Raw genomic sequence first — 10,733 nt, 5'->3', positions numbered from 1 at the left:
CTGTGGCCAATGGGAGCTGCGGAGCTGGTGCTCAGGGCAGGGGCAGCATGCGGAGCCCCCTGCTCACCCCCCAGGGGCCACAGGGACCAGAGCAGGTAGTGAGCCTGCCTTAGCCCTGCCTTGCTGCCAATCAGGAGCCACTCGAAGTAAGTGCTGCCAAGCCAGAGCCCACATCCCTCACCCCCTCTCGCACCCCAACCCTCTGCTCCAGCCTGGAGCTCCCTCCTGCACCCAAACTCCCTCCCAGAGCCTGCACCCAACCCTCTTCCCCAGGCCAGGGCCCTTCCTCCCAGGCTGCGAGAAAAGGCTGCAGAATCAAACCATCCAGTGCCAGGAAATGTGACAGTTATGGTTTCCTGAACAACATTAACTCTGTCCCCTTACGATGCCATCCTTTAATTGCATGATCATGTATTAATTTTACCCACATGGATCACCAGCCACTTGAACCCAGATTGAAGAGAGGATGGAAGTTTTATGGAAATCGTGGTTAGTCGAAGATTGAAGACCAGACCCTTTGGTCTCCAGGATCCCATCCCAGTGCACCTTCCCCAAGGCTGCAGGGTACACTGAGGGTGGCCTGTCCCTCCTCCCCACAGAGACATGGACAAGCTGCAAGCTGCATGATGATTGGCCAGGCTGATGGTCCCAAGGTTTCCTGAGGTTTGCAAAGACCTCTGCTTACTTTGACTGCACTAGATTTCACCTGCAGATTAGAGACAAGGTGTGTTGGCCGCAGGAAGAGATGATTCAGAGTAGCAGCCGTGTTAGTCTGTATCCGTAAAAAGAAAAGGAGTACTTGTGGCACCTTAGAGACTAACCAATTTATTTGAGCATAAGCTTTCGTGAGCTACAGCTCACTTCATTGGATGCATTCAGTGGAAAATATAGTGGGGAGATTTTATCCACTGAATGCATCCGATGAAGTGAGCTGTAGCTCACGAAACTTATGCTCTAATAAATTTGTTAGTCTCTAAGGTGCCACAGGAAGAGATGACAGGTTTCAGAGTAGCAGCTGTGTTAGTCTGTATCCGTAAAAAGAAAAGGAGGACTTGTGGCACCTTAGTGACTAACAAATTTATTAGAGCATAAGCATAAGCTACATTACAGACTGTAACAAGAGTGACCAGGAAAGGTGAGCTATTACCAGCAGGAGAGTGGGGCCGGGGTGGGGGGGCGGGGGGTATGGAACCTTTTGTAGTGATAATCAAGGTGGGCCATTTCCAGCACTTTACAAGAACAGTAGGAGGGGAAATAAACAAGGGGAAATAGTTTTACTTTGTGTAATGACCCATCCACTCCCAGTCTCTATTCAAGCCTAAATTAATTGTATCCAGTTTGCAAATTAATTCCAATTCAGCAGTCTGTTGTTGGAGTCTGTTTTTGAAGTTTTTTTTGTTGAAGAATTGCCACTTTTCGGTCTTCACTACAAAAGGTCTGTTGTCCCCCCCACCCCGCCCCCCCGGGCCCCGCTCTCCTGCTGGTAATAGCTCACCTTTCCTGGTCACTCTTGTTACAGTCTGTATGGTAACACCCATTCTTTCATGTTCTCTGTGTATCTAAAATGTCCCCACTGTATTTTCCACTGTATGCATCCGATGTAGTGAGCTGTAGCTCACGAAAGCTTATGCTCTAATGAATTTGTTAGTCTCTAAGGAAGAGATGAGCCATCGTCAGCTTCCTGTAGCTGGAGCCACCAGCTGAGTTCCTTATTTGGGGCTTGGTGGAGCTGGGTGAGGGGCATCTGCTCTCCTCCTCTTCCTCGGTGAGTATCGGAGACAGCCAGGGCGTGTGTCCGTGGGCGGGGGGAATCTGAAACCAGGGCGTGTGCCCCGAATAAAACTTTTCATTTGAATAAACAGTTTCCTGTTGTAGAGTTAGAACTATTAGCCTATAACTTTGATGCCTTGTGTCCTGAACCGTGTTCTGAGACAGATGGTCGTTTTCTTCCTATTTTAGTGTGTCAGATCTTTAACCCGTCCTCTGCTGGCAGCTTGAAATGTGTACGTGGTGGGCGTGTGAGATTCATTGGTATGTTCAGATGCACACTCGTGTCAGTGTTTGCATGCACACCTCTTTGGTTATTGGGTGTATCTTCCAGGCTAATCCATAGCTTTCCTTCAACAGGCAGCTCTGCATATCCACACAGACTAACATTTTAGCATAATACAGATCTCTCGGGCAATGTGAATTGTATTTTCCTAATAAAACAAGTTATTTTTGATATATTTGAATGATACATAAGATGGGTGAAAATTGTAATAAACTGAATTTTTATAAAACCCGGGATTTTTTCCATAAAAATCGGTTTAAAGTGAGAACGAAAGGGCTTAGGTGTGTTATACTCACCATCAGGGCGCCTCCTTGCAGCCGCGTCTGGGGATTAGCTCATATCCTGTCCGACGCCCCCTCCTTCGGTCTCTCACCCTGGGGTCTCGCACTCACTGTCTAGACCCCGGCTGCTCCCTTTGCATCACTCTGGGTGCCCCCTCTCTGGGGCTTGGCCTCTGGCCGGTCGCTCTTGTCCTCCCCATCTGGGGTATCAAACTCCCACTGGGTGACTGGTCCAGGCAGGCTCCTGCTCCTCTGCCCGCTCTGTGCCACTGCCCCCCTGGCTGGTAGGGGAACCCCGGCCCGCCTGCCACTCCAGGGTCCAGCCCAGAGACCTACAACCACCAACCAACCTGTGTCCCATCCCAAACCTCCATCAGGGTCCCTCTCCGCCCTCCTCCGGGGCCCCTTCCCTCGGGACCGGCATCCAGGGCATCTGTTCTCCTCGATTTCCCCCCTCCCCTCTCTAGACCGGGAGACCTTCACCCACCCACCCCTGCCTAACTCCTGCTTTTCAGGCAGCTCAGCCTGCCCCGTGCCCAGCCCAGCATCACCATCAATTCAGAGCTGATCGGCCCCAACTCCCACCCAGGTGCCGCCCGCCACGAGGTTCATGGGCCCTTTCTCTGGACTTGGGTCCTTAAAGAGATGGGGGAGAGAAATTGGCTTCACCGTCGTGGCTGCCACCCCCTGTACCCTGGGCCGTCCAGACCCTGCTCCGCGGAGGCGTCCTGAGCAGAGCAGCTGGAGAGAGGGACCCCGACACCATCGCCCCTCCCCCGGCTGTACCCTAAACCCGGGAGGAAACGGGGTTGGACTTTAACAGCAGCCGCAGCGACGCCGGCTCCAGCCCAGCTCCGCTGGCTCCTCTGCCCCCCCAGGACAGTCACTAGCGTCTCTGGGGCCAGTGGGGAGATGCCCAGACAGGGGGATTTTCTGGCGAGAGACTCGCTCCAGGGAATGGGCTGGAACAAACCCCTCATTTCACACAGCACCTGCCATGGCTCCCCTGGTTCCTGCTCTGCTGTGTCTGTAACAGCTGGTCCCAGGGGTCGATGGGGGGGTTGCCGTGGGGCTGAGCAGGCTTCGGGCTCTGGACCCTGCCCCCGGCCCGTGTTTAACCCTGTTCAGTGTGGGGCGGGGGCTGGGGCACCTTGTTTGCACCTTGGGCCCTTTATTTCATAGAATCAGAGAATATCAGGGTTGGAAGGGACCTCAGGAGGTCATCTAGTCCACCCCCTGCTCAAAGCAGCACCAATCCCCAACTAAATCATCCCAGCCAGGGGTTTGTCAAGCCTGACCTTAAAAACTTCTAAGCAAGGAGATTCCACCACCTCCCTAGGTAACGCATTCCAGTGTTTCACCACCCTCCGAGTGAAAAAGTTTTTCCTAACATCCAACCTAAACCTCCCCCACTGCAACTTGAGACCATTACTCCTCGTTCTGCTACCACTGAGAACAGTCTAGAGCCATCCTCTTTGGAACCCCCTTTCAGGTAGTTGAAAGCAGCTATCAAATCCCCCCTCATTCTTCTCTTCCGCAGACTAAACAATCCCAGTTCCCTCAGCCTCTCCTCATAAGTCATGTATTCCAGTCCCCTAAACATTTTTGTTGCCCTCCGCTGGACTCTTTCCAATTTTTCCACATCCTTCTTGTAGTGTAGGGCCCAAAACTGGACACAGTACTCCAGATGAAGCCTCACCAATGTCGAATAGAGGGAAACGATCACGTCCCTCGATCTGCTGGCAATGCCCCTACACATACATCCCAAAATGCCATTGGCCTTTTTGGCAACAAGGGCACACTGTTGACTCATATCCAGCTTCTGTCCACTGTCACCCCTAGGTCCTTTTCCGCAGAACTGCTGCCTAGCCATTCGGTCCCTAGTCTGTAGCGGTGCATGGGATTCTTCCATGCTAAGTGCAGGACTCTGCACTTGTCCTTGTTGAACCTCATCAGATTTCTTTTGGCCCAATCCTCTAATTTGTCTAGGGCCCTCTGTATCCTATCCCTACCCTCCAGTGTTTCTACCTCTCCTCCCAGTTTAGTGCCATCTGCAAACTTGCTGAGGGTGCAATCCACACCATCCTCCAGATCATTTATGAAGATATTGAACAAAACCGGCCCCAGGACCGACCCCTGGGGCACTCCACTTGAGACTGGCTGCCAACTAGACATGGAGCCATTGATCACTACCCGTTGAGCCCGACAATCTAGCCAACTTTCTATCCACCTTATAGTGCATTCATCCAGCCCATACTTCCTTAACTTGCTGACAAGAATACTGTGGGAGACCGTGTCAAAAGCTTTGCTAAAGTCAAGAAACAATACATCCACTGCTTTCCCTTCATCCACAGAACCAGTAATCTCATCATAAAAGGCGATTAGATTAGTCAGGCATGACCTTCCCTTGGTGAATCCATGCTGGCTGTTCCTGATCACTTTCCTCTCATGCAAGTGCTTCAGGATTGATTCTTTGAGGACCTGCTCCATGATTTTTCCAGGGACTGAGGTGAGGCTGACTGGCCTGTAGTTCCCAGGATCCTCCTTCTTCCCTTTTTTAAAGATGGGCACTACATTAGCCTTTTTCCAGTCATCTGGGACTTCCCCCGATCGCCATGAGTTTTCAAAGATAATGGCTCTGCAATCACATCCACCAACTCCTTTAGCACTCTCGGATGCAGCGCATCCGGCCCCATGGACTTGTGCACGTCCAGCTTTTCTCAATAGTCCCGAACCACTTCTTTCTCCACAGAGGGCTGGTCACCTCCTCCCCATGCTGTGCTGCCCAGTGCAGTAGTCTGGGAGCTGACCTTGTTCGTGAAGACAGAGGCAAAAAAAGCATTGAGTACATTAGCTTTTTCCACATCCTCTGTCACGAGATTGCTTCCCTCATTCAGTAAGGGGCCCACACTTTCCTTGACTTTTTTCTTGTTGCTAACATACCTGAAGAAACCCTTCTTATTACTCTTAACATCTCTTGCTAGCTGCAATTCCAGGTGTGATTTGGCCTTCCTGATTTCACTCCTGCATGCCCGAGCAATATTTTTACACTCTTCCCTGGTCATTTGTCCAATCTTCCACTTCTTGTAAGCTTCTTTTTTGTGTTCAAGATCAGCAAGCATTTCACTGTTAAGCCAAGCTGGTCGCCTGCCATATTTACTATTCTTTCTACACATCGGGATGGTTTGTCCCTGTAACCTCAATAAAGATTCTTTAAAATACAGCCAGCTCTCCTGGACTCCTTTCCCCCTCATGTTATTCTCCCAGGGGATCCTGCCCATCAGTTCCCTGAGGGAGTCAAAGTCTGCTTTTCTGAAGTCCAGGGCCCATATTCTGTTGCTCTCCTTTCTTCCCTGTCAGGATCCTGAACTCGACCGTCTCATGGTCACTGCCTCCCAGGTTCCCATCCACTTTTGCTTCCCCTACTAATTCTTCCCGGTTTGTGAACAGCAGGTCAAGAAGAGCGCTGCCCCTAGTTGGTTCCTCCAGCACTTGCACCAGGAAATTGTCCCCTACAGTTTCCAAAAACTTCCTGGATTGTCTGTGCACCGCTGTATTGCTCTCCCAGCAGATATCAGGGTGATTGAAGTCTCCCATGAGAACCAGGGCCTGCGATCTAGTAACTTCCGTTAGTTGCCGGAAGAAAGCCTCGTCCACCTCATCCCCCTGGTCCGGTGGTCTATAGCAGACTCCCACCACGACATCACCCTTGTTGCTCACACTTCTAAATTTAATCCAGAGACACTCAGGTTTTTCTGCAGTTTCATATGTAACCCTTCTGCCAGGCCAAGTTGATAGCAGCAAGGGCCGGGTTCAGTACACAGGGGTTCCCTCTCATCAAAACAAATACAAAACTGGCTCGAGCCCCCACCCAGTGACCTGGGAAAATCTTACACACCCCCTGGGCGCCTCGAAGAGGCAATACTTCCCCTCTCGCAAGCACGGAGTCTCGGTGTAGTAGAGAATCTTTAATAACATGAGGTAAACGACATCAGCATTAAATTGGGAAAACACCACAACTAGTGTTCATTAACCAAACCATGAGCAAAGACCCACCCCAGAAAATTGGGCCACATCCTTTCCCTCGGGTTCTTGAGTCCCAGAACCCAAATGTCTCTTGAGTCCAGCAATCCTCAAATCACCCAAAATCCAAAAAGTCCAGCCCCAGAGTTCAAAAGTTCATCTGCAGAGTGTTACTCCCCAGTCTGGCTAAAATGTGCCTGTGTGTGGGGGAAAGAGGTAAGGGGTACCTTACGTGTCCTGAAGCTGACTGCCCCACAGGGCTCTGCTCTGCTACGCTGTCTCACGAACGGCTCCGCTCCACCACGACCGGCTCCACTCTGCACAGCTCGCTGTCTCACGAACAGCTCTGCTCAGCTTGCCGTCTCACGAACGGCTCCGCTCCACCACGACCGGCTCCGCTCGGCACAGCTCGCAGTCTCACGAACAGCTCGGCTCAGCTCGCCGTCTCACGAACACACCGCTGTCTCACGAACGGCTCCGCTCCACCACGACCGGCTCCCTCTGCACAGCTCGCCGTCTCACGAACAGCTCTGCTCAGCTCGCCGTCTCACGAACGGCTCCGCTCCACCACGACCGGCTCCGCTCGGCACAGCTCGCCATCTCACGAACAGCTCGGCTCAGCTCGCCGTCTCACGATCACACCGCTGTCTCACGAACGGCTCCACTCTGCACAGCTCGCTGTCCCACGAACAGCTCTGCTCAGCTCGCCATCTCGCGAACACACCGCTGTCCCACGAACAGCTCTGCTCAGCTAGCCGTCTCACAAACGGCTCCGCTCTGCACAGCTCGCCGTCTCACGAACAGCACCACTGCACTCTAGATCTTCCGGCTCCCCACTACTTGACACAGTGCTCAGTGATTTCAGCTCTTAGTGATTTCAGCTCATAGTAGTGGGGACCTTAGTGCTGGTGCACCATAAGGCCAAAGTGAATGCAGCACAGTACCTGTAGCAAGACTCTTAATAGACCCAAAATTAGCTCTGACATTCCACAGTGGAGAGAGACAGAGGTGCAATTGGTGCTTCAGGCCCTCACCACCAGGTACTAATACCTGTCTCAAGTCTCTCTCCCTTCACAGAGTTTTGGAACCCATGTCCCTTGCCTAGCGAGTGCTACTCAGTTGATGGTGAGTCCCTCCATCATAACAAAAGGCCAAGTACAGTTCCAAGCACAGTTCCCATAATCAGGGTAATAACAATTTACTCTTCCCGCCCCAATAACAAAGACACTGGGGATCCCACAACAGCCAAAGTGACCATTTGGGCAGTTATGGCCTCATTCTAGGCGGGGTGGGTGTGCCTATGCAAATTGAGATCAGCCCCTGAAGTTCTTTTCCACTACTTGCCACACCTCACCACCAGATGTCAGGGTGGAGCCCATCCTGACTCTGCTTACACATACTTGAGCTCTGAGCAGTCATACTGCTCCCTTACATACAATGCAACTCCCCCACCTTTTCTGCCCTGCCTGTCCTTCCTGAACAGTTTATATCCATCCATGACAGTACTCCAGTCATGTGAGTTATCCCACCAAGTCTCTGTTATTCCAATCACATCATAATTCCTTGACTGTGCCAGGACTTCCAGGTCTCCCTGCTTGTTTCCCAGGCTTCTTGCATTTGTGTATAGGCACTTGAGATAACTCGCTGATCGTCCCTCTTTCTCAGTATGAGGCAGGAGCCCTGCCCTCTCACGCGCTCCTGCTCGTGCTTCCTCCTGGTATCCCACGTCCCCACTTACCTCAGGACTTTGATCTCCTTCCCCCGGTGAACCTAGTTTAAAGCCCTCCTCCCTCGGTTAGCCAGCCTGCTTGCCAAGATGCTCTTCCCTCTCTTCGTTAGGTGGAGCCCATCTCTGCCTAGCACTCCTCCTTCTTGGAACACCATCCCATGGTCAAAGAATCCAAAGTCTTCTCTCCGACACCACCTGCATAGCCATTCATTGACTTCCACGATTCGACGATCTCTACCCAAGCCTTTTCCTTCAACGGGGAGGATGGACGAGAACACCACTTGCACCTCAAACTCCTTCATCCTTCTTCCCAGAGCCACGTAGTCTGCAGTGATCTGCTCAAGGTAATTCTTGGCAGTATCATTGGTGCCCACGTGGAGAAGCAGGAAGGGGTAGCGATCTGAGGGCTTGATGAGTCTCAGCAGTCTCTCCATCACATCCTGAATCCTAGCTCCTGGCAAGCAGCAGACTTCTCGGTTTTCCCGGTCGGAGCGGCAGACAGATGACTCAGTCCCGCTGAGGAGAGAGTCCCCGACCACCACCACCTGCTTCCTTCTCTTGGGAGCGGTAGTCGTGGAACCCCCAACCCTAGGACAGTGCATCTCATGCCTTCCAATCGGCGGAGTCTCCTTCAGCTCCCTTCCCCCAGACGTATCATCTAGTCCACTCTCCGCATTAGTACCTGTGGAGAGAACATGAAAACGGTTGCTTACCTGTATCTGCGTTGCTGGTACATGAACGCTCCCCTTTCTTCTTCTGGAGGTCACATGCTGCCAAATTTCTTCACCGTCCTCCTGTCCCCGCAATGCAGCCTGCTCTGAATCTTCAGAACATTGTGCCCATAGAAGCATCTCCATGAACACAACAGGGTGCAGAGGGATTTAGCCCCTGGCACTTCTGGGCCCCCTATGGCGGGTGTTTGGGGGGAACCGGATGCGGGGAGCCTGGAGTTTGAGGGAAGTTAGTCGGGAGGGGGGCTGAGGGGAGAGGGGCCAGGATGGAGTTTGAGAGCAGCCAGGCTCCCCTCCTCAGAAGGTCAGAGCTGGGGGGCAGGATTTGGGGGGGGTTGAGCAGTGAGGGGGGAGAAGGTGCCCCCAAGTTCCCCCAGGCTTCCATTTCTACCCCCAGCAGCCTCCCCTTTCACTGCCCCCTGCTCAGCCCCACCCCAGCTCCAGCCCCCTCAGCCTCAGGGTTCCCCATTTTTTCTGTCCCCTCAGTTCCCCTCCCCACATCCCCCCGCCCCACATTCCATGACCCGTAATGCCCCCAGCCCCACAGTCACCCCTCCCTGCCCCTATAGACAGTCCAGGGGGCCAGGATTGTTCCCCACGCCCAGGCTGAGGCATTGGCCATCTTAGCCGGGGGGAGCCTGGCCGCCCTGCGAGGGCTGCAGCGGGTGACGGGGCGGCCATGTTAACTGAGGGCAGCTGGGGTCCCTTCCCTTGGGGAGCAATGGGAGATGGCGGCCATAGCTAGTGCGGGGCTGGCTGTGAGGGGGGACAGGTTGGAGATGCTGGGCTGTGGGGGGGAAGGGGCCAGTGGTCTGTGAGGGGACATGGGCCAGGGGGCACAATGCGAGGAGGAGGGGTGTGGGGTGACACAAGCTAAACTGGGAGACTCGGGGGGGGTCAGGCCTGGGGGGGGGTCATGCTGAAGGGAGGCGGTCAGGCCATGGGTTGTGGGGAATGACCCTGCTTTGCAATGAATCTGCTGCTCGTCTCCCTTCTTCTCCGGGGCTGGGGGTGAAGGCTCCCGGGGGTCTGTTGAGCAGGGGGGTTGGGGTCCTGTGATGAGGGGGCTGATTGAAGGAGGCTCATGGGGACCCGTTGGCCGGGAAGCTGAAGCACTTTTAATGCAGCCCTGGCCTGGCCCAGTGCTGTGTGCGAGCCCCGGAGGGGCAACACCACGACTGTTACACTACTGTCCTGGCCCCAGCTCCACCCCCCGGCTCTAACCACTAGTCCCCACTCCCCTGCCAGAGCCCAGAACTGAGTCAAACTTTCCTGACCTCCAGCTTCCTCCTGCCCTCTAGCCAATGGCGTATAAACAAAGCCTGTGTCACGTCCCTCTCTAGGGGCCTGGGCACATAACCACTGACAGTGTCTCCTCCAGCTTGGGGGCAGGGTCTCTGCAGGGGCATTAGAAGGTCCCTGGGTCTCTCCCAGCTGGGTGCACGGGATGGAATTTCTCTTGCTCCAGTTTTTCTTTGAACCTGGTTTATTTAATTCCCACGCTGAGAAAAGACCCTTTGAACCAGGCGTTACAGCGTAAAGCCGTCCTCCCTGCTCAGTTATGGTGCAAGGGGCAGCAAACCCAGGTGTTCCCCATCGCGCCCGCTCCTCACACGGTGCCAGGGCAGGTGTTGTGCGCGTGGGCAGGTTGGCAGGCTGAGCGGGAAGGCTGCAGAGTCAAACCCTCCAGCACCGGAAAATGCCACAGATAGTTTCCTGAACAACCTAAACTCCGCCCCCTCATGCACATGCATTACGACGCCAGCCTTTAATTGCATGATCACGTATTAATTTTACCTACATGGGTCACCGGTGAGGTTTGATTCTAGCATGTAAGAAAGGACAGGATGGGAGGGGGGAATCTGCATGGAAATCGTGGTCAGGTGAAGATTGAAGACTAGACCCTGTGGTCTCCT

This window comes from Natator depressus, chromosome 23 (genome assembly GCF_965152275.1).
Source record: "Natator depressus isolate rNatDep1 chromosome 23, rNatDep2.hap1, whole genome shotgun sequence".
NCBI lineage: Eukaryota > Metazoa > Chordata > Testudines > Cheloniidae > Natator > Natator depressus.
The sequence above is the reverse complement of the archived record's forward strand: the minus strand, read 5'-3'. Positions refer to the sequence as shown.